The sequence below is a fragment of the Myxocyprinus asiaticus genome, chromosome 29, assembly GCF_019703515.2.
Source record: "Myxocyprinus asiaticus isolate MX2 ecotype Aquarium Trade chromosome 29, UBuf_Myxa_2, whole genome shotgun sequence".
Taxonomy (NCBI): domain Eukaryota; kingdom Metazoa; phylum Chordata; class Actinopteri; order Cypriniformes; family Catostomidae; genus Myxocyprinus; species Myxocyprinus asiaticus.
The window spans coordinates 34,832,621-34,857,930 of NC_059372.1; the positions used below are offsets into that span (position 1 = coordinate 34,832,621).

At 36.9% G+C, this 25,310-nt stretch overlaps 1 protein-coding gene across 1 annotated transcript in view; it reads left to right on the forward strand.

Moving 5' to 3' along the window:
* Positions 1–4,517: 4,517 nt before the first annotated feature.
* LOC127419958 (uncharacterized) overlaps positions 4,518–25,310 on the forward strand; it is an 85,851-nt gene continuing 65,058 nt past the window's right edge. The window contains exon 1 of the mRNA XM_051661819.1: positions 4,518–4,681. The gene's annotated coding sequence lies outside the window, so the exon portion shown is untranslated. The remainder of the gene's footprint in view (positions 4,682–25,310) is intronic.

Sequence of the window (25,310 nt, forward strand, 5' to 3'; positions counted from 1 at the left end):
TTCCTCTCTTGAAAGCACCCTCTGCCACCCCCCCCCCCCCCCCAACACCCCCCACCACTGCTTCCTCACACACAAAAACACACACATGTTGGTGCAACTATCCTTATGAGGACTCACCATAGACATAATGATTTTTATACTGTACGAACTATAGATTCTATCCCCTAACCCTACCCCTAAACCTAACCCTCACGAAAAACTTTCTGCATTTTTACATTTTCAAAAAACATCGTTTAGTATGGTTTTTTTAAGCGATTTGAATTATGGGGACACTAGAAATGTCCTCATAAACCACATTTATAGCATAATACCCTTGTAATTACCAGTTTGTAACTTAAAAAAAAGTCCTCGTAAACCACTTAAACCTGCCCACACACACACACTCAAATTGCTATAAATAGTTTGGTGATATTTTTGAATGAGAGAACTGCAGATACTGTTCTGTGAAGAACTTTATTCGTTAGTATTTTTATTTAATTTGTTTTAATGTACAATAACAGTTACTAACAAGCTTTGGTGTTAGGCCAATGTCTGACCTCACCAATGTCTCATCCAGCCACACCCACACACACCCATATGTAATGTATTACATAGGTGTTAGACATCAGCTGTGGAAATAAGGTCAAAATGTGTTATATCTGTAAGAGTATCTGATGGGATCCTGGAGGTTTCCTTTTCACCATCACCCTCCAGTTACAAAGTGTGTTGATGTGTGCTAAATGGACGGTCAGAGCTTTGAACTCTGTACCATTCAAACAGCAAGAGCTAATGCAGACTGACAGGCCAGTAAGCAGACCCAGACGAGACCTGTGCTATGAGCTAGATGTAAACAATGACCACAATGAGACATGAGCACTCAAAGAAATTGAGTTTAATGATCTCTTTTGGTGGTGATCTACAGTCATAAAAATGCTGTGACAAGTGTTGGTTGAATTACAGATCATGGACAAATATGTCCTGGACAAAAATGAAGCTATTTAGGCATCACTTTACTCCTGTACGGTAACCATATCACAAACACTACATGAAAATAGCAATAACAATGTGTAGTTACAAGCTGCTCCGAAAACCAATCACACAGACCTGTTACACACATGCTGTTCATTAGTCTTACTCAGTACTTACTTGAACTGAGTAATACTGTAATTTCTCTGGAACATGAACACTTATGTAAAGTTTGACAGCTATTATTTGATTACATTTATTGATTTCTACAGTGCATTACAAAACACAGTAAGGCCCATATAGTCCAATGGAGGCAGTACAATACAAAACAACTTTATAAATCCCAGAGGGGCAATTCAGTTTTGGAACACAGACTGTATGAGACCAACACATGCGCTGGGGTACAAGACACAAAATGAGATACTGTATGGTATGACTGTAGCATAGAAATAAAAACAAGTTAATGAAACTAAATATCACACTGTTACATACAATGAAATGTAATTTTGGAATATGCAATACACTGTAAATAATATGAAATGATGTAAAGTGGGATAACAACCAGAACAAGAATAAAATATTGCATGAAATATACAGTGTTATGTAGGTCTACAATTAAATATGTTATAAAATACAACAAAACACACCATTAAAAAAAAACCCGCATGACTCCAGTGGTTAAATCTGTGCAAGTGAATGATCGCCAGAACTCTGAAGCTCCAAAAAGCACATAACGGCAGCATAAAAGTAATCCATACTACTCCAATGGTTAAATCCATGTCTTCAGAAGCGATATGATAGGTGTGGTTTAGAAACAGATCAATATTTAAGTCATTTTTTACTATAAATTTTCAGTTTCACATTCTTCTTCTTTTGTTTTTGCCGATCCATTTTGTGCATATCGCCACCTACTGAGCAGGGAGGAGAATCTATAGTAAAAAAGGACTTATATATTGTACTGGAGTCCTATGGATTATTTTTATGCTGCCTTTATGTGATTTTTGGACCTTTAAAGTTCTGTCCACCATTCACTTGCATTGTATTGACCAACAGAGCTGAGATATTCTTCAAAAAAATCTTTGTTTGTGTTCAGCAGAAGAAAGAAAGTCATTCACATCTGGGATGGCATGAGGGTGAGTAAATGATGATAGATTTTGGGGAGAACTATCCCATTAAACCAGACTTACATTAGAATAAGCACAGTTTTCAAATGTCTCATTTTAGGCCTGCAGTTTAATAAATATTGTAATATCTAATAAAAAGAAATGCATAATTTAAATAATGGCAACCATTGCATATAAGTCTAAATCTTAAATATACATGTTATATGTAATTATAAAATTATAATTATAATTTTTTTAAATTTAAATCTTTAATGGCAATCATTCATATAAATCTATCTAATATCTAAATTTAAATATGTTAAATGTAAATTATACTATGGCAAATTTGTTTTGTAAAACGTTAAATAAAATGTGAATACATAATGAAAAAATTTAACATTTAAACCAGATTGATTTTGAATAAGTGCAGTTTTCAAATATGAAGTAGGCCTATATGCATGTTTTTTTTTTTTTTTTATTAAAGATTTTAATAAAATGTATAGGTCCCTCTCGTGCTGCCAAAACAGCACCAACCTGCATCTCAGAATATCATTCTGAGATGATATTCTTCTCACCACACTTGTACAGAGCGGTTATCTGAGTTACTGTAGACTTTGTCAGTTCAAACCAGTCTGGCCATTCTCTGTTGACCTCTCTCATCAACAAGGTGTTTTCATCAACAGAACTGCCGCTCACTGGATGTTTTTTGTTTTTGGCACCATTCGGAGTAAATTCTAGAGACTGTTGTGTGTGAAAATCCCAGGAGATCAGCAGTTACAGAAATACTCAAACCAGCCCATCTGGCACCAACAAACATCCATGCGATTATCTAATCAGCCAATCGTGTGGCAGCAGTGCAGGGCATAAAATCATGCAGATACGGGTCAGGAGCTTCAGTTAATGTTCACATCAACCATCAGAATGAGGAATAAATTTGATCTCTGTGATTTAGAGCGTGGCATGATTGTTGACGCCAGACGGGCTGGTTTGAGTATTTCTGTAACTGCTGATCTCCTAGCATTTTCACACATAACAGTCTCTAGAATTTACTCTGAATGGTGCCAAAAACTAAAAACATCCAGTGAGCGGCAGTTCTGTGGATGGAAATGCCTTGTTGATGAGAGAGGTCAACAGAGAATGACCAGACTGGTTCGATCTGACAAAGTCTATGGTAACTCAGATATCTGCTCTGTACAATTGTGGTGAGAAGAACATCATCTCAGAATAGCGGGTTGGTGCTGTTTGGTGGCACGAGGGGTAACTACACAATATTAGGCAGGTGGTTTTAATGTCGTGGCTGATCGGTGTATACAGTAAGTCTACATATACAGTACATTAGAATATTTTACACGAAATATAAAGGTTAATAATAATAATAATAATAATAATAATAATAATAATAAAAATACATGTAAATGCAAATCTAATCTTTAATAGGCAATCAATCTTAAAGGGACAGTTCACACAAAAATGAAAATTCTCTTATCATTTACTCACGGTCATGCCATTCCTGATGTGTATGACTTTCTTTCTTCTGCAGAACACAAATTATGATTTTTAGAAGAATATTTCAGCTCTGTAGGTCCATTCAATGCAAGTGAATGGTGACCAGAAATGTGAAGCTCCAAAAAGCACATAAAGTCAGCATAAAATTAATCCATATGACTCCAGTGGTTTAATCCATGCCTTCAGAAGCGATATGATAGGTGTGGGTGAGAAGCAGATCAATATTTAAATCCTTTATTTTAATTTTAAATCTCCATTTTTCACTTTCTTCTTTTGTTTTTGGCGATTCGCAATCTTTGTGCATATTGTCACCTACTGGGCAGGGAGGACATTTTATAGTAAAAAAGGACTTAAATATTGATCTGTTTCTCACTCACACCTATCATATAAATTCTGAAGACATGGATTTAACCACTGGAGTCATATGGATTACTTTTATGCTGCCTTTGTGTGCTTTTTGGAGCTTCAGAGTTCTGGCGATCATTCACTTGCATTGTATGGACCTACAGCTGAGTGTGCTTCTTAAAATCTTTGCGTTCAGCAGAAGATAGAAATACACATCTGGGATGGTATGAGCGTGAGTAAATGATGAGAGAATTTTCATTTTTGGGTGAACTATCCCTTTAAATATAAATTTAAACGTGAAAGTGAAATATAAATATTTTACATGTTTATTTTCCTTTGGCAACATTATTTTGTTTTGTTTCTAACGTTTTTCTATCTGTCAAAACTGGGCCGTCTTTTGAAATGCACTTTGTTTCTCTTTCAGAAGTCATAAATTGTGCTATTTTTTCCCATTGGGTGGCGCTGATCGGATTCTCGCAGATAGAGGGATGATTCTCCATCACATGGTCCATATACCCGGAGAAAGTGAGCGATCATCGCAGCCTCTCGTCTCTCTCAACTCAATACAGAGTAGGCGGCACTGCGTGCGCTTCACACCAGCTGAACTGAGAGGAAAACACCAGCCATGATGTTCAGCCTGCATTTCTGTGCACCGGAGGAGAGGTTATCATGAGCTTTCACATGATGATTGCAAATAGCGAACAGTAGAAGTGTTACAACAGAGGATGATGGCAGAGATTCTGCGCGCCGCATCAGTCTCTCTCGCTCTGTGAATACACACGGTAAGACCGCATCATGTTTCCATTGCTAATCTCATTAAATAATTAAAATTATGGATTTTCAACTGCCATTTTAGAGGCTTATTAAATGTGTTGCATGGTTGGCTACTTGATAGTAACTTTATTAAACTGATATCATGTTTGCCACTTTTATAGAACTATCATTATGTTATAGCATATATGCCATTTGGATTTAAACATTATGCATTTCTTAGACAATAAGCCTTAACTGATCTAAAGAAAGGATGTCTGTGCTCAGAGCTGTTTTAGTAGGCTTGAGATCACTGAATGGTTATTCTGAGCTCGTATTGATGTTTTTATTGATTCTATATTTTCTTGAGAGGGGTGGTAAAGGGAAGAACAGTATGGTAAATGGACCCACTTTATATTAAGTATCTTTAACTACTATGTACTTAAGCATTTGACACAATATACTTGTTATGCACATATGTGTTGTTGCTTTGTACTTACATTTAAAGTACCTGCATTTATATACATCTCTTAACCTTACCCCTAATCCTAAACCTAACCCTAATCCTAATCTAAACCCTAACCTTACCCCTAAACCTACCCGTACCTCAACCTCAGTAGTAGCAAATTTGAATCTTGTGAGAATTTTGCAGAACAACATGTTGCCATACAACAAGTACATTGTATTGTATGTATTTTAATGGTAGTATATATTTAAAGACACCTAATATAAAGTAGCACTTTGTGCCGCTAACAGAAAGTACCAAAAAGTACTATGGTACTACCGTATTTTGTGGATATAAACTATGATATTACCATGATTGTTTAACATGTACTATGGTAGTACCATGTTTTCTTGGATGTGGTACTATAGGACTACCATGGCTTGTTGGACATGCACCATGGTACTGCAATGTTTTTTATTTTTTTTTACATTTATCATGGTTTTACCATGTTTTTTGACATGGAACCATGGTACTGCCATGGTATTTTGGGCATGTACCATGGTAGTAACATGGTATTCTTTGAAGTTCCTTGGATTGCTATGTAAATACCCTCACATATGAAGATGGTAATCTCTCAGTACCATGGCATTGACAATCTGATACCAGCACTGTACCATGGTACTGCCACAGTACTTTTTTTGTAAAGGCAGTTCAGACAGTCTGTTAACTTTGATCACATTTAGCTGTAAAACAAGGACAGTAGCAATAGTTCATCTGATGTATTGTGGTTAATGCTTTCACGGTGCATTGAGTTTATTATTTGCAACTGCAATAAAACAGCTCCATTCAAAGTGGCTACATTCTGAGAACACAATTAATGGTGTGATCTCTAAGTGTTAAGTTATTCCATATGCAGTGGGAAGGACTTCATTCAACCAAGAAAGTGACTTCACACCCAGAGCTTATGCCCCCCAGTGCATGCATGCTGACCGACAAACTGAGAGAGTCTGTCCAATATGGTGAATATGGATGAATGAAATCCTCTTACACTGCAGCTCAAGCTCACTGTGTATGTGTGAGAGAGAATATGTCCTGTACAGAGGGTTTAGTGAACGCAGAACTATCTTTTTCACCTTATTATGTGAATTGCATTGATTTTAGTTCTATCCATTTAAATTTGTAAAATGGAAGTTTACTTAATCCATTTGAGTTGGGACTACATGAATAAATTTTGTGGTGTTATTGTAGCATTGATGAAACTGGGCAGGTGATTTCCATTTCCCAGCATGCTTTGCACGGGACTTGTTAGGGAGAGTAAATGTTAAAATTAAGTATTATTTTATGTGTTTTTGTGTAAGAAGAATATAAAGAGGGATACTTGTTAGTGTTTAAAGTTTTGTTTTGTTGAGATTTAGAATAATTTCTGTTATGTTGGTGTTTTGGGGGTTATTATTATTATGATGAAGAGTGGAGCTTGAGCTAACAATGAGGACAGGTAGATGTTGCACATGAAATTGATTGCTCACTTCGTTGAACAATTGCTGTGCTAACCATAGCAAAGTTACTAAACTACACCCTGTAGTGCTTCTAAACAGCATGTATTTAGCAAGCTAACATTCACTTCCACTAGTTAGTACATAGAGAAATAAAAGCGATTTATTTGAGTTACATTGACACATCTAATTTTGTTGGGTTTACCCAATTCAACTATGTTCTTTCAACACAATGTGTTTGTGTTAAGATTATATAATAATGTTAAGTTAAGAAAACTCATTTCAAACAGGTGGAACCACTGTCCACGACTGAATCAAGTTCAGCCAAAGAGCTATTTTTTATTTTTATTTTGAGTGTACTTGGGGTATCTTAACATTTGTTCCACCAAAGATATTCAACAAAGAATCAGAAGTGTGCCAACCAACCCAGTTTCCCCTATCTTTTAAGTTTTACAGTGTACAAAGAACCACACAGCCAATTATTGATAAGAAGAAGGTTCTGTGCTGCAAAGAGCCTTTTAAGAGCTTTCATTTTGAGGTACAGATGTAAAGATCAGGTATCAATGATCTTGGGGATCCCCAACAATTATAATAAGTCAAATTGTGTAACATTTTGACCACTCTGCGTCATTTTAACCTAGTCTGCATTAGTGGCTTTCCCTTCGTTTGTAGACTTCATCTAATCTCCATTCCTCCTCTCTCCTCCTTTTGCCCTGTGAAGTGTTAATTATTAAGGGATTTTTATACAGTCACTGCATTTGGTGCCCTAAACTATCCCTCTACCCACGGTCACACATATTCCACACTAATCCATGGGGACTATTCATTTTCCTCTCTCTCTTTCTCTCACTCTCTCTCACTTCCTCTTTCTCTTTCTCTCTCAGCTATATATCTGTCTTAATATACAGAAGAGTACGAGTGTTACTTGATCTTGAATCCACTCTGGCATCAGCTGTGGCAGGAGTGCATGGCGTGCATATTAAAACCACGCCTGTGCAAACTGTATAGAGGAAAGTGTCTATACAAAATGGATATATAACATACAAACTGACCCATTCTTGCACCTTTCAAACACTTTAATCACAGTGAGAGTGTTAGCATTCTGCTGTGACAGACTGTCACGTCACACAACACAGACTCTGGCCATGTGGTCAATTATGCAGCCACTGTAGCCTGTCTGTAAGGTCATGGCATGTTTAATATATATAGAGTGAAGCAGCGGGACAGAAGAATGCTTTGTGAGACAGCTTTTGAGGGGTTTAAAATGGTAGTTTTGGGTCATTTGGATAGACAATACATCCACCATTGGTCAAAAAACAGATATTCCTGCCCCAAAATCATGCCATTGGGTAAAAACTGGCTTTCTTGTAGCTGTCTCAAAAAAAACAACAAAAAAAAAAAAAAAAAAAAAAAAAATGCACTGGAATAGAAGAAATAATTTTATCATCAAAGAAAGTATACATTTCATCTTAAAATCAATAGTAAGCAGTGAAAATACTTTATTTATTTTTTTTGAACAAAGGTGAAAATGAATGCTTAAGTCCTAAGGTAAAAAAAAAAAAAAAAAGCCATATTCAGTGTCACCAAATATTTATTTACTTTTGTTAATTAATGGTTAACATTATGTTGTGCACTTGTGCCAAACAACCACATGTGATTGGTTGGCACAGGTTGTGGGGTTGGTTGGCACAGTGTTAAAACACTATAGTTTTAAGAGAGAAGCAACACACAGAACAACAACTGTTTATTTTAAACCAGATCAACAGAACAACAAATGTTTGTCTTTTATAATTAATATAAGTAATGATTATGTAATTAATATAGGCTGGGTTTCCCGATAATGTTGCAACTTAAGCTTTAACGGTCATCTTGGATGGATCGCTCATTATAAATTAGAACTTAAGTGCTTTGTTACGGGAGCTGTCTGGTCCAAAGGTGCAGAAACTTTGGCCTGTATGTCCAGGAGTTTTTCTTCTCAACATGAAAATAATGCGGAAATACTGACAAGCATGGAAATTGCATGTAACCTTATTGAGGCGCCAAAAGTTATTAACTATTACTGAACTTAATTAAAGAAATAATGATGACTTTGGTAAGATGGGGTTTTAGATCTATCAGCTTCATGAAAGTGGCGCAAGAAATGCATGTAATGTGAATGCACGCGATATGAATCATAATAAGGGGATCTCACGTAGCCTAAAGTTTTGTTTCTTTGGCTGGAAACTGAACAGATGCAGATGCAAAGATTGGCTTGGCTTGAACCGTGTGTGTGTGTGTAATAGGCCTATATAATAATAATAATTATTATTATACATAATTTTGTTATATATGTATGTATCTAGAGGTAATATGTTTTGTGTATGAAGGTTATAATTTATTATCTATTCTTTTTTTAAACACAGTGTAATAATCCACCCAAAAACCACTGTGCCAACTGCAAAATCAATGTGCCAACCAGCCCCACTCTCACTCTTTTGATACATAATGTTAGCCAGCTAGCATAGCTTATCATAGGCTTACAAATCTTAAAACAAAACATAGCTGATACCTACTGTATCTCTATTAACTCCAATTAATATATTTAAAAAAAACTTTCTTGGTATTATTTCTATAACATTTTTAGCAGACGAGTGTAATATTTGTTTTAGATTAAATGAAATCTTAAGTTTTCTTCACAATAACAGATTTTAACATTCAGATGCCCTGACAGAATCAATCAGTATAGGTCAAGAAAGTGAAAATCTAGATGTTACACTTTTTTGAAAATAATTTCAAAATGACCAGAAAACAACCCCTGTAGCCAACCAACCCTGGTCTTCCCTACATAGATGTTTTTCTTTGTGAAACTTTTATAAGGTCTACAATGGTTTCAGACTGTTTGGAAACTTTAAGAGTGTATATGAGGTGTTATCCACAGCTGTATTTATGCAAACACTCCTTAGCTATTGAACAATAGAACAACCGCATGCGTTGGACACACTGACAACATTATCTTCTGTTATCTGTCTGGCGAAGAGGCGGTTTACCTGTGGAACAGCCCTCTCATTTCTCTCTTTCCAACATGGATGACAGAAAGTGAGATTCATGTTGCCATTCCTCTCATCCAGGAATACAGGAACCCCTAACTCTCTCTCTCTCTCTCTCTATTTCTCATTACTTCTCAACATGGTCAGGAAATAGGAGTGGGCTGCATCAAACTCAATAGGCATTTAAGCACTTAGGAGTATTTCGGGGCCTGTTGTGATACGCATTAGACTAACAGGCTTCATCCATAACACTACACAATATTGATTCATTTCCTCAGGGCGAAGGGCATAATAGCCTTTTTCTATTTGCACTCCTTATCACTCTCATTGCCTAATCACTTTGACTGTTCTCTGCCATTAAGAGTGTGCTTAAAATGCAAACACCATAATCTCCAATAGGTAGCGTAACGCTGCCAATAAAGCGATAAAACATTTGTGTCTACATAATAGTGTGTGTTTGACATCATTGACATCAAAAGCATGAGTGTGATGGAACATCAACATCACTGGTCTCAAACTTCAGCCCTTGAAGTGCTAAAGGTATAGTTCACCTCATAATTTACTCACCCTCACACAAAAGGAAGTTTTTTAATGAATATCACGGTCTGTCTTTTTGATACAATGGCAGTTGATAGTGACTCACTTTAAAAGCTTAAAAAGGACCTATAAGTATCATAAAGGTAGTCCATGCGACTCATGCATCATATTTCAAGTCTTCTGAAGGTATACAATAGGTTTTGGTGAGAAACAACCAGCAATTTAAGTAATTTTTCAGTGAAAAAACAACAACACAAGTTCTCACGTGAACATGTAAGCCGCAGTGAATGAGCTTCTCTCATGCACCCACGAATGCGCAAGGGACGTCAAGATTTTCACAAAAAAATGACTCTTAATTTAACGTTGTTTATTACAAAAAAACCTTGCGTATGCTTACGAATACTTTTATTTTTATATTTTTAAAACCTTTAGTTTATCCTTAAATCTGGCCTGCAAATCAGTTTTCATTTCTAGATTTTGGTTTGCCCATTAATGTTATCCTATTGTTTCCTTTAATGTTGCTTTAACATCTATGTTAAACAGTAGTTTAATACTGTGGTTCTTAACTGGTGGGTCATGACCTAAAATGGCTTCCGGTTCTGTTCTGATAGGGTGCTAAACAACAATGCAAAAAAACAAGACATTTAGAAACTCAAATGGACAATTCGCCTATTTAGAGTTTGCCATGTTAATAATTTTGCATATTGTAAATTAATTGTGATGTTTGAAGTTGTTTAATTATTTTTTTTTAAATTTTTTTTTTTTTTTTTGTACCATAAACAATTTTTGTACTGTGTTGGGAATCCGCTTGATGTCCAATGGAAAATCTGGTTCCTGAAGCAAAATCAAAAACCTTGCATCGGTCAAAAAGTTTGGTTAGTGTGTGTGCATGCGAGCTGCGTCCCAAATCTCTTTCATGTTCACTCATTCGCTAGTCCCTATGTAATAAATGCAACATAGTGCACTACAATCACTGAGCACTTTATTAGGAATACCTGTACACCTACTTATTCGTGGGACTCTCTAATCAGCCAATCGTGTGGCAGCAGTGCAGTGCATAAAATAATGCAGAGACAGGAGTTTCAGTTAATGTTCACATCAACCATCAGAATGGGGAAAAAATGTGATCTCAGTGATTTGGACCATGGCATGATTGTTGGTGCCAGACGGGCTGGTTTGAGTATTTTTGTAACTGCTGATCTCCTGGGATAATCATGCACAACAGCCTCTAGAATTTACTCCGAATGGTGCCAAAAACAAAAAACAACCAGTGAGTGGCAGTTCTGCGGATGGAAATGCCTTGTTGATTAGAAAAGTCAACGGAGAATGGCCAGACTTGTTTGAACTGTCAGAAAGGCTACGGTAACTCGGATAACCACTCAACAATTGTAGTGTGCAGAATAGCATCTCAGAATGCACAACACGTTGAACCTTGAGGTGAATAGGCTACAACAGCAGAAGACCACGTCTGGCACTTTATTAATACATAGCGTTCCTAATAAAGTGCTAAGTGAGTTTATATAGGGAATACAATATCAAGAAAGGTTATTGAAGCTAATAGTTTGTGATTAGCATTCGTAGTTCCTGCTTCTGAAACAGATGTCTGTTGTTGTGATGTGCCAGAAGATGAGTATTAACTAGGAAGAGGTAATAAAGATCAGTAGAGCCAGACTGGAGCGCAGACCAGAGAATATGGAGAGAGGACACATACAGATTGTTTTTTCCCAGTGCCAATGAAGGAACTTTTGTAAGTGATCACAGCTAATGTGTATTGACCTATTTTTGTCTGAGTATGGTCTGAGATCAGCTTTCCATGTCCTCTTTTGGCCCAAACTGAGTCCTGGTTTCTGGTCTAGTGTAGCTAAGTGCAGTTTCACAGGGTGCTAATGCTCAACAGGAAAAGTGCAGCATGCCTGTGAGCTGCAGAGCATCCGCCTAGAATATACACCAAACTCAGCCACAGATCTGAGAGAGAAATGGTGGAACATGAAAGTGGAACAAGGCCAGAAGCATAGTCTATGCCAGTGTTTCCCAGCCTTTTTGTCTTTTGTACTCCCACAGCTCCACCAGTAAGGCTCAAGCACTTTATCAACACAAAACAGCAGTGAGTGTGTTTACATGTACATCAATATGCTGATAACAACCAGAAATCAGCTTATTAAAAAAACAGACAACACAAGAAAACCGTGTTTACGTGATATTTTAAATCATTGTATTATTCTCTGATTTTGACATCAAAACTTGAACATTCATGCACAAATTCTTGCGCAGATTGGATAAGCCAGTAAGATTGGCGATAAAGATGTTTACATGCAATGCAAAATCGGAGTAAAAATCGACATGTGCCGATTATTTTTTTCTTAAACCATTTATGACCATAGCCCATTAAAGTTAAAACATTTAAGCCGTTTACATGACCTTACACGTTGTCGGATTAAGCACAATTGGTGTAAGAACGTGCATGCACACACGATCCGTGTCAGTTACATTACCTCCTGTCATTTGGGGACACTATCATGTACTTGAAGTTGTTCCGTAAGTGCAAGTATGCAAATGCAGAAACAAATGCTTAGCCAGCACATTGCAAGCATGATGTTACACTTAATGTGTGTTCTGCCGTTACTGTGGTGGTAGCAAAACCTCCATACTCATGGGGGCGATAGAGGTATATTCAAACGAGATTAGATCAGATATGTTATTATTCAGGTCGCTAGCTATAAATATATCGACAGTTTAACTAACTTTAACTTGCTTATTGAGTTTCTCTTCAAACTACACTATGACAGTGATTGAATTGAAAGAGAAAACTGACTCCAGAAGAAGACAGTTTACATTTACAGTTGAAGTCAGAAGTGTACATACTCCTTAGCCAAATACATTTAAACTCAGTTTTTCACAATTTCTGACATTTAATTGTAGAAAACATTTCCTGTCATAGGTCAGATAGGATCACTATTTTAAGAATGTGAAATGTCAGAATAAGAGTAGAGAATGGATTTATTTCAGCTTTTATTTCTTTCATCACATTCCCAGTGGGTGTTCCAAGTTTACATACACTTTGTTAGCATTTGGTAGCATTGCCTTTAAATTGTTTAACTTGGGTCAAATGTTTTGGGTAGGCTTCCACAAGCTTCTCACAGTAAGTTGCTGGAATTTTGGCCCATTCCTCCAGACAGAACTGGTGTAACTGAGTCAGGTTTGTAGGCCTCCTTGCTCGCACATGCTTTTTCAGTTCTGCCCACAAATTTTCTACCAGATTGAGGTCAGGGCTTTGTGATGGCCACTCCAATACCTTGACTTTGTTGTCCTTAAGCCATTTTGCCACAACTTTGGAGGTATGCTTGGGGTCATTGTCCATTTGGAAGACCCATTTGCGACCGAGCTTTAACATCCTGGCTGATGTCTTGAAATGTTACTTCAATATATCCACATCATTTTTCTTCCTCATGATGCCATCTATTTTGTGAAGTGCACCAGTCCCTCCTGCAGCAAAGCACCCCCACAACATGATGCTGCCACACACCAAACTACGTTAATCTCTAGGAGACAGAATGTGCCTCCTTCCTGAGTGTTATGATGGCTGCGTGGTCCCAAGGTGTTTATAATTGAATACTATTGTTTGTACAGATGAACATGGTACCTTCAGGCATTTGGAAATTGCTCCCAAGGATGAACCAGACTTGTGGAGGTCCACATTTTTTTTTTCTGAGGTCTTGGCTGATTTATTTTGATTTTCCCATGATGTCAAGCAAAGAGGCACGGAGTTTGAAGGTAGACCTTAAAATACATCCACAGGTACACCCCCAATTGACTCTAATTAGCCAATTAGCCTACCAGAAGCTAATTGGATAATTGTTTAAAGGCTTGACATCATTTTCTGGAATTTTACAAGCTGCTTAAAGGCACAGTTAACTTCATGTATGTAAAATTCTGACCCACTGGAATTGTAATATAGTCAATTAAAAGTGGAACAATCTGTCTTTAAACAATTGTTGGAAATATTACTTGTGTCATGCACAAAGTAGATGTCCTAAACGACTTGCCAAAACTATAGTTTGCTAATATGAAATCTGTGGAGTGGTTAAGAAAATGAGTTTAAATGACTTCAACCTAAGGGTATGTAAACTTCTGGCTTCAACTGTATGTCCACTAGGGCTGGGTAAAAAAATTGTTTCTGATAATTTGCGATTTTCACTTGAACGATCATGATTGATCTTTTAATATGCAAAGTTAAGTACAGAGATCCTTTTCACTGCATGCTGCATAACACTTAGGTTGACTCGTTCCATGTAACGTGTGTCCAAAGACAAGGTCCACACAATCCATTTGTCATTGAAAAAGTCTCTTTTAATACATTTTCTATCCTTTACAGTAAAAACAACAAAAGAAAAAACATTTAATTGTAATCACACATTGCATGGATGCGGCAAAGAAGCCATGCGACTCCATTTGTTAATATGTGATCAACCAAAACACTTCTGTGAGACACTCCCTGAACTATCGCCATTCTTAAAGAGACAGTACAGTTCTAGAACTTGTTCGTCATATCAATGTAAATACATGTAAATAGTACACATTATGCATGTAAACAATAAACATGTAACAATATATTTATATACAATATAATATATGCGATTTCTAGATGTCATATTTATTGATGGAATACATGGAATTTGTACATTTAAAAGAAAATCTAAAATGTGAACAAAATGATGAAAACCTAATGATAAAATATAATTAGTACATTTAATATTTTCGTAATGTACAAAGTTAGAAGCTCCCCTTTATAATTAAAGGCATTAACTGAGAGAGAATTTATTTCATATGTAAGCAAAATTGACATTATAACTAAAATACACCCAAATGAACGGAGTCAGATCGGAATTCTAAATGGAATTGAAAGCTTGTGATTTGAAATTGAGTTGGGTTGTGTAGAGAATGTTCATTGCCTTACATTACGCACAAAGCTTTGCAAAGACATGCACCTTCCTTAATTCTTCAAGGTCTACTCCCTAACACATACTGTATGTCTCATAATTCACTACTCCACCCAGCCTAGACATCTGCAGAATTTCTGGATCAGATCCATAACTCCATGACCCCCTTACAGGACAATATAGCAGGTCCTGTCTTTGCCTCTACAGACCTGACTGTCTGCAGCGAAGAAAGACATCGCATCGATTCAAGTCATTTAAATACTGTGGTACTAAAACAGACTAATTTGAGATACTTTGGCATGTAAAAGTGAGCAGAACAACAGGATGTATGACTTTGAAACAGACTACAAACAAATTGAGTGCTTGGTTTCCTTTTTGTTGTGATGTCACAATTGGAAATTGGAATTAAGATTAAGACACTGTATTGTAATGTTATTTATAGTTAGTGTTTACAATCACATAATCTCTGCACCATTGTCCCTGCAAATGGCAAATACATCCTTATCAAAACAACACCTACACAAGAGTCGCAACAGTCTGCAGTTTGCCAGGAGGTGGAAGAGTATGACTGTGTGCGGTAGGAAATCAGTTGTGGTAGTTCAAAGACTCTGTGGTCATGCATATGAAAAAACACACGTTGTCGCACAGTAACACGCTCACAAACACATTCAGTGATGCATACGCACACACCCTTGCTGCACTGTCCCCTTTTACCAGTGTTAATGTGAACCAACGGCAGACACCAGTGCACGTCTATTTTTAGCAAGCGCCTTCAAGAAGCAAGCACATATGTTAAAATGTGGTGCGATGGTGTAGCACTGTAAGCTATATTCGCAAATTGTTACATATGTAGCAATGCACCATATGGCTTGTTAATTTGAATGTTGATCAGAATATGTTGTATTAAATGGGTCTTTTCAGTATATGCAGACTGAAGGGTAGGGCTGCAGTCGAATAAATAATCAAGATTACGATTAGGTCTACGCCTGTTGTGACAAAATGTTCTATTTACAACCTGTTTTTTTGTAGCCATTTGCAGCTTTGGAACCAATAACATCTCCATTTTGTGAATCAGAGGCAGAATTGTCTACTGGGTTATCTCTAAATACAACCGGTCCAATTGAGTGAGTTTTAGGCAGTCTGATCCACAGATGCATTTTTTGTATCATATTTGTTACATCAGACTTTAAAGGTCATTATCCTCATGAGACCCAGCAATTCACTTTTGTGTGTGACTTTTGTTATTTAAGCTTAAGCTCATAAATGCCACAGTAGTAAATCTTGAGGGTATCTTGGGAGATTGGCCATGACAACTTCCTCTCCTTGGTCCATAGAAATGTATGATTCAGCACATCAAATCAAAATAATAATAAAAAATTAAAAATTAAAAAAAATATATTATTATCATACACTTTTTTATGCACAAAACAGTATATTGACGTTTAAAAATTCCAAATTGTAAAACTTCTTTATTGCTGGATCACAGGAGGTTATAGTAAGATGACATCATAATAGCTTAGAATGTAAAACAATAAGATCTTTTATAATTACAGAGCAGGCTGCATATGTAAAAATACATATAAATATCAGTTCCCACTTTAAATACATTCTAAAAATTATTTGTATTTTCAAAGCTCTGTATTTTTTTTAATTTTTTTTAGTATTGTGGTGGGCATGAATCTAATGTAATGATGATTGAGATATATGCCTCAAAAGCCTGTTCGTAATTGATACACACATTTTAACATGATTTTTCTATAATTTAAAGTACAAAAAAATTTTAAGCAAGCAAAAGTTGCTTCATTCAGCAAATACTCATTTTTAAAAAAAATCAGTAACAATATAAATGCTATTGTTACTTTTACTTTATCAGCAAAGATTTTACAGAAAAGTACATGTGCATCACAGTACGAAGGCATCCATTTTGGAAATGATATTACAAGGTCTTCTACTTCCAGAAGAGCATGGAAACTTTCATCAAGAGGCAGTAGACATCCAGTACATTGCTCACAACAGGTTTTTCAGCAAAGTATTCATCATGCTTTAGAGGCTTAAGAAAATGTGTCAAATATAATACACACAGCTTTTTGGGGTTAAAACTATGGTCTTCGATTTAATGCGTTAATTCACTGTGATTAATTATATAAAAAATAATGCGTTAAAAAATTAACACAATGAATCATGCCCCCGGACCGTAATAATGATACCATCGGAGCAATTCCAGCTTGAATTAATATTTTTATGTTTTCAGCACGGGGCAGTAAGTGAAACTCCAGCTGTATATATGCACAACTGTAGTGGCAACAAAGCACACTTATGCTGCCTACATGTGCTATTGGAATTATCCTACTTCCCACTTCTGAAGTGGTAATTACGAGTATGTCAGGTTCAAGTGCTTGTTGAAAATTTACAATTCCTCCCATCTTAAAAACTTGGCTATCAAAATTATATAGTGTTTTTCAGTTGTAACTACGACTTAAGGGGTCGTTTATGTGCAACTTCCGAGTGGGATACTTGTATTTATGATAATTCAGATAGCGCATTAAGGCAGCATTAAAGACAGCAACAACGCAAGATTAGAATGCATTCTTGCATTAAAAAACAGCTAGATGGAGCGCAATTCCGAATGCAGGGGTCTAGAGACGTGTTTTGAAACTACGTTTAACTTGACTCAGCATACTAAAACGTTGTTTATAATGCAACGCAACCAAAGTGACCAACGCTCCAAAAGCATCCATCATATGCAGATGTCAGACGCATGTGCATCTGAAAATTCAATTGAAAAATGTATCGCTGTCAATGATAGGTTATGTTTAATAATATGGAAATAAACAATATATTGCCTTCTAAAGCCACTTTTTGTATTGCCTATCAATGCTGTACTTTTCTGCCACAATAATGTAATGTATTTTAATTACATTTATTGTATATATTTTGTTTAAAAATAATTTACTTATGATTATTTATAATTGTTTAATCCTTATATATTGAATTATATGTATTTGGGGGCCTTTCTCTGCAAAAATTGATATATGCAATTCATTGCGAATAATTTGATTAATTGATTGGCATATCGTGTAATTAATTTGATTAAAACCTTTAATCGATTGACAGCCCTAGTTAAAACACACTTTCAATCATTTATTTCATTTTTCTGAAAGCAATGTCAAAAGTGGACATGCTGTATATATATCACAATAGTGTTCTATCATTTTTGTCATTTTTTCTGAAAGTCATGGACATTTCCAAGACAGTGTCATGTCCATCACATCACAAACTACATATATTGCCAAAAGTATTCGCTCACCCATCCAAATAATTGAATTCAGGTGTTCCAATCACTTCCATGGCCACAGGTGTATAAAATGAAGCACCTAGGCATGCAGACTGCTTCTACAAACATTTGTGAAAGAATGGGCCGCTCTCAGGAGCTCAGTGAATTCCAGCGTGGTACTGTGATAGGATGCCACCTGTGCAACAAGTCCAGTCGTGAAATTTCCTCGCTACTAAATATTCCACAGTCAACTGTCAGTGGTATTATAACAAAGTGGAAGCGATTGGGAATGACAGCAACTCAGCCACGAAGTGGTAGGCCACGTAAAATGACAGAGCGGGGTCAGCGGATGCTGAGGCGCATAGTGCGCAGAGGTCGCCAACTTTCTACAGAGTCAATCGCTACAGACCTCCAAAGTTCATGTGGCCTTCAGATTAGCTCAAGAACAGTGCGTAGAGAGCTTCATGGAATGGGTTTCCATGGCCGAGCAGCTGCATCCAAGCCATACATCACCAAGTGCAATGCAAAGCGTCGGATGCAGTGGTGTAAAGCACGCCGCCACTGGACTCTAGAGCAGTGGAGACACGTTCTCTGGAGTGACGAATCACGCTTCTCCATCTGGCAATCTGATGGACGAGTCTGGGTTTGGCGGTTTCCAGGGGAACGGTACTTGTCTGACTGCATTGTGCCAACTGTGAAGTTTGGTGGAGGGGGGATTATGGTGTGGGGTTGTTTTTCAGGAGCTGGGCTTGGCCCCTTAGTTCCAGTGAAAGGAACTCTGAATGCTTCAGCATACCAAGAGATTTTGGACAATTCCATGCTCCCAACTTTATGGGAACAGTTTGGGGATGGCCCCTTCCTGTTCCAACATGACTGTGCACCAGTGCACAAAGCAAGGTCCATAAAGACATGGATGAGCGAGTTTGGTGTGGAAGAACTTGACTGGCCTGCACAGAGTCCTGACCTCAACCCGATAGAGCACCTTTGGGATGAATTAGAGCGAAGACTGCGAGCCAGACCTTCTCGTCCAACATCAGTATCTGACCTCACAAATGCGCTTCTGGAAGAATGGTCAAAAATTCCCATAAACACACTCTTAAACCTTGTGGAAAGCCTTCCCAGAAGAGTTGAAGCTGTTACAGCTGCAAAGGGTGGGCCGACGTCATATTAAACCCTATGGATTAACAAGGGGATGTCACTTAAGTTCATATGCGTCTAAAGGCAGATGAGCGAATACTTTTGGCAATATAGTGTATGTACTGTAGTTTGTTTAACAGCATTATGCACCGATCAGCCACAACATTAAAACCACCTGCCTAATATTGTGTAGGTCCCTCTCGTGCCACCAAAACAGCGCCAACCCGTATCTCAGAATAACGTTCTGAGATGACATTGTTCTTACTTCAGTTGTACAGAGTGGTTATCTGAGTTACTGTAGACTTTGTCAGTTCGAACCAGTCTGGCCATTCTCTGTTGACCTCTCTCATCAACAAGGCGTTTCCATCCAGAAAACTGCCACTCACTGGATGTTTTTTTGTTTTTGTCACCATTCAGAGTAAATTCTAGAGACTGTTGTGTGTGAAAATCCCAGGAGATCAGCAGTTACAGAAATACTCAAACCAGCCCATCTGGCACCAACAATCATACCACGGTCGAAATAATTGAGATCACATTTTTTCCCCATTCTGATGGTTGATATGGATATTAACTGAAGCTCCTGACCCGTATCTGCATGATTTTATGCATTGCACTGCTGCCACACGATTGGCTGATTAGATAATCGCATGGATGATTGTTGGTGCCAGACGGGCTGGTTTCAGTATTTCTGTAGCTGCTGATCTCCTGGGATTTTCACACACAACAGTCTCTAGAATTTATTCTGAATGGTGACAAAAACAAAAAAACATCCAGTGAGTGGCGGTTTTGTGGATGGAAACGCCTTGTTGATGAGAGAGGTCAACAGAGAATGGCCAGACTGCTTCAAACTGACAAAGTCTACAGTAACTCAGATAACCGCTCTGTACAATTGTGGTGAGAAGAATAACATCTCAGAACGCTATTCTGAGATGCGAGTTGGTGCTGTTTTGGCAGCACGAGGGGGCACTACATAATATTAGGCAGGTGGTTTTAATGTTGTGGCTGATTGGTGTATGGTGGAAATAACATTTTTTGAGGGGAAAAATGGCAGACTCTTTTGTCTTGCTTTGGCTAATTTTATATCTAGCATTTTATGGATCCTAAATAATATTTTCAGACTTTTGGGATAATTTGACAAAATTACAGCTTAAAAGGAAATAGCAAACCAGCAAAATGTCTTATTCATCTCAAGCATGCTCTCCTCTGACACTGTTGTCTCCTTAATAAACAGATACACTAACTTTTGGACAAAAAAAATTTTTTTTGTTTGTTGTGGTGAAAATGACATAAGCCATTACAGTCGTAATGTTTTAAACATAGCATAATTCATATTTTTATAATGGATTTTCATAGTTTAATTTTGAAAGTCTGTGTCTGGTTATAAAAATAAAATCTTTACGTGTAAGGCATTTGAAAAGTTTCAAAAATAAATGATGAAGGCCTGTTGAAAAGTTTCCAAATCAGTTTAAATGTGACCTTCCAGACCAAACATGTCTGTTTAACTCCTGGACATAAAAGTGCCAGAAATTGAAGAAACATCCTTTAATGTAAATTCTATTAATTGAAATCAGTTATCGCAATTAAAGTATCAAGGGAATTAATCGAAAATTATGATTTTTGTCACAATTTTGCGGCCCTGCTGATGGGTTTAATGCAACCACGATGCTAAAATAGCTCCTAGGTATTTTGTCTCTGCAAGAAGCTGTTTTATTCCCTACTTACAGCAGGTGAGACTGTTACACAGGGTCTATTTCTGGAGTTTTCTTTGTTGAATTAATTTTGTTTATTTATGCATGCACCTCCACATGAAAGCATCCCATGATCCCTAGTGGAACTGATGAGTTGAGGAATGTGAGGCATTTTCTCTCTCTCTCTCTCTCTCTGTTTCTTTTTCTGTCTCCCATTCACTTCTCCTCAATGCTATCAGTGCTCTGTACCCATTTTCCCTTCTTTCTTTCTTTACAGATGAATGAAAAGGTCACTTGCACGTTTAATCCCATGTGGCTGTGTTTTATTGAACGTGATATATAGATTTGTGTTGTATCGATTGGTCGGATCAATAGATGAAGTGTTCTAAGAACTACGGAGAACTCTAATGAGATTGTTAGTAACCCAATTAGCTCCAGAAATCAGCTTATGAATTATGCAAGCCATTATGCTTGGCTGCCAAATCAAAAATAAACTAAACAAATTATTATCAACCTGATTAGTGGTGAGCAAGGTCAGTGAATGTCAGTCAGCATTAATAGTTTCTAGACTTTTAATGTTTCTTGACTTTCATGATTTGTTGAGTAAAAGAGTTCATTTGGTTGGTCCAATGAGCCTGCATTTCTTCAAGAAGTGAGAGCAATGATATATCAATATCCAGGTATGGACTAGGACTCAAATTCAGCCCGGAACCCATTCGGCCCACCACAACCCATTGCAAATTCCCCGTTTTATTAGCTAACACGTGCATATAACACAGGCCTTTTGTTTCTAGGATTTCAATCTTAGGGGGGCTCAGGCCCCAATGACACTATAAGTGTGCATTTAATGTATTTCCACTTTGTTGCATAGATGGTGTTTGGTTTTTAAACTGTGTTTTTACATCATTTAGGCTAACCAGCTAATATTCATTCAGAATATTGTAATTTTCTATAATAAATATTTATAAAGTTATAGAAATAACTGAACTCGCTTAAAGAACACAGACAAACCATATATTATTGTAATGGTCTATTTATTGGCAGTATGTTTCATCTGTCCTAATCATTCCTTTTTGGTTCTCCATTTATTAACAAAAATGATAGAACATGAATGAATCATTTCACAACTACTTTAGTTTTAAGTGATATCAAACATAACAAAATCTGTTACTACAATAAATATCACATTTAATTAGTGGAGTGAATTAATTCTAGATGATGTTTCTCTGTCTGACATTCAGATTTGTTCTCATAAAAAAAATATATTGATTGACAGCCCTAATTTACACACTTTATTATGATGGTTACATTGCAAAGCCATTAAAATACTATTAATGTACAGGGTCATGTACTTGTACATTACATTTTCATCTTCCATAATACATTTTAATGTGGTAGGGACAATTAAACATTAAGCTGAACTTTAACTTATTAACCTTAGCTTTGGTAACTTAATATTTTGTTTAACAAATTTAGTTTGAGAAACAATACTGCAGACCACTTGTTAAAGAGCCTTTATCTAGTTCACTATTTTCACTAGTCTTAAATAGCTGTTTTTACATTGCAAAAGTAACTCTTTTTTAAAAACAAATAATAATTTTCTCCCCAATTTGGAATGCCCAATTCCCAATGCGCTCTAAGTCCTCGTGGTGGCGTAGTGACTCGCCTCAATCCAGGTGGTGGAGGACGAATCTCAGTTGCCTCCACGTCTGAGACCATCAATCCGCGCATCTTATCACGTGGCTTGTTGAGCGCATTACCGCGGAGACATTGCGCATGTGGAGGCTTCACGCTATTCTCCACAGCATCCATGTACATCTCACCACGTGCCCCACCGAGAGCGAACCACATTATAGCGACCACTAGGAGGTTACCCCATGTGACTCTACCCTCCCTAGCAACCGGGCCAATTTGGTTGCTTAGGAGACCTGGCTGGAGTCACGCAGCATGCCCTGGATTCAAACTCGTGACTTCAGGTGTGGTAGTCAGCGTCAGTAATCACTGAGCTACCCAGGCCCCCTAAAGCAACACTTTTTAATTACACAATAAATAAAAATATTATGGAGTGATGTGATGGTCATAAAACAACAAACTTGGACTACAAGTCTTTTGTTAGGATCCCGCATGAACATGCTTTTTTGTTTTTGGGGAGGAATCAGAATAAGCCACAGCAGCTTGAATTAGCCGACCTGACTGACAGTGTTTGAACTTTTTCTACCTTTAAATCTTTTTATTTTAACTTGGCTTATTTCAATTAGTTTCGAAAACCAGCCCACAAGTCGACCAGTACACAGGGAAATGTCCCGATGCTCCCTATGTCCAGTCCACCCATGTCATTATCCACAGAAAAGAGATGTTTTCCATTGGATTTCTTATTTAATTGTTGGCCTTTTTGCCAAATTCATAGAAAGGGAAAGGTGAGAAAAAAACAAAGAATGATGGGGAGGAAAATTTCAAATGGATACTGTACAAATGGATGTCTGTACTTTACACATTTGTTCACATATTCATCATATGAATATTGAAGTAAGATTGACCAAGAAATAGAGAGACAGAGAGAGGTTAAGGAGGGAAGTTAAGGAAAGATGGATCGACATGAGCAGTTGGTCAAATTCACCTGGGACTAGATTTTTCATAAATCTGTCAGGCGTAAACCTGCCCCAGCCTTCAAGCAGCATAAAATCAATGAGTGCACCATTAAACTCCAATTGCACTGGTTCACTTCACTGCTGCCCCCCATAGTTCATGACCATATGCAAACACTTCACACTGCTGTGAAAGACAAACAGAAAGTAGTGAATTTAACAAAATAAAAATATGAAAGAATCAGAGAAGCAAAGAATAATAACACATTAAGCTTGGATAGATAGCAGAAATGTCTCAAATACCTCAAATAGTTTACTTGTTAACTTGCAACCACAATAAGATTGTTTTCAGATAACTTTCTGTTTAGAATGCCCATATTTGGCCATGAAAATAGATATTTGAGGAATATACTGGAATATATACAACTAAATGTAATGCACTTACAATGAAAGTCTATGGGGAAAGTATTTCGAAAGGCTAAAAAGCAGAAATAATATGCTCGATTTTCAGTAAATAATATATTTCTAACTTGAGCTGTAAAGTCCAAACCAACCTATGAGGTGGGACTACTTTTCTAGGTGGAGGAACTTCTGGTTCACTGACACATCAACATTAAGCTGAAAATAACTTGGAATATTTGATTCTGATTGGTCAATCGTGGTCAAATATTTTTTATAATGACTGCTAAACTTTATATTTGACTGTTAGCCCAAGTAACCAATTTCCAACATGTGCTAGTTTCATGTTTCTCACATCACCTGATTACCTTGTCAGGGTTTATTTTGAAATCCAGAAATTAAAATTCTGTTAATATTTATTATTTTGCCATCATTTATTCACCTTCATGTGTATTTAAAACCTATATGTATATATAAAAGAGAAATTTAGCAGAATGGTGATGCTGTTCTTTTCCAGATTATTAAAGTGAATGGTGACTAGGAACTGTCAAGCTCCAAAAATGACAAAAAGCATCATAAAAGTAGTCTGTACAACTCAAGCGCTACATTCCAGGTCTTCTGGAGTCATACGATAGCTTTGCCAGAGGAAAAGACCACAATTTTTACAGATAATCTTCTCCTCATCTGCAGCTTTTAAATCTCATTCACGTTCGCATATAAAATGACATAATTATTGGTCTGCTCCTCGTACAAAGCTATCTTATGTCTTAAGAAAACTTGGAATATAGCATACAAGTCATATAGAAAACTTTTATGGTCCTTATAGGGTGCTTATGTGTCCTTATTGGAGCTTCATTGTATGTAAAAGAGCAACATGCACATAATCCTAATATCTTGTTTTATGTTTGACGGAAGAAAGAAAATCATACGGGTTCGGAACGACATATTCATTTTTGGCTGAGCCATTCCTTTAAGAACAAAGCTTATTCTAGATCAAACTCTTGTGAGGGTTGAAATTTGGATGTGATTTTGAGTGGGGATTTATTAAAGAAGAAGCTCCCCTTGTCATACTGTACACTTCAAACATCTCACACGGCTGTTATATATTATTCATGTGAGAATTATGTAACGTTGCCTGCA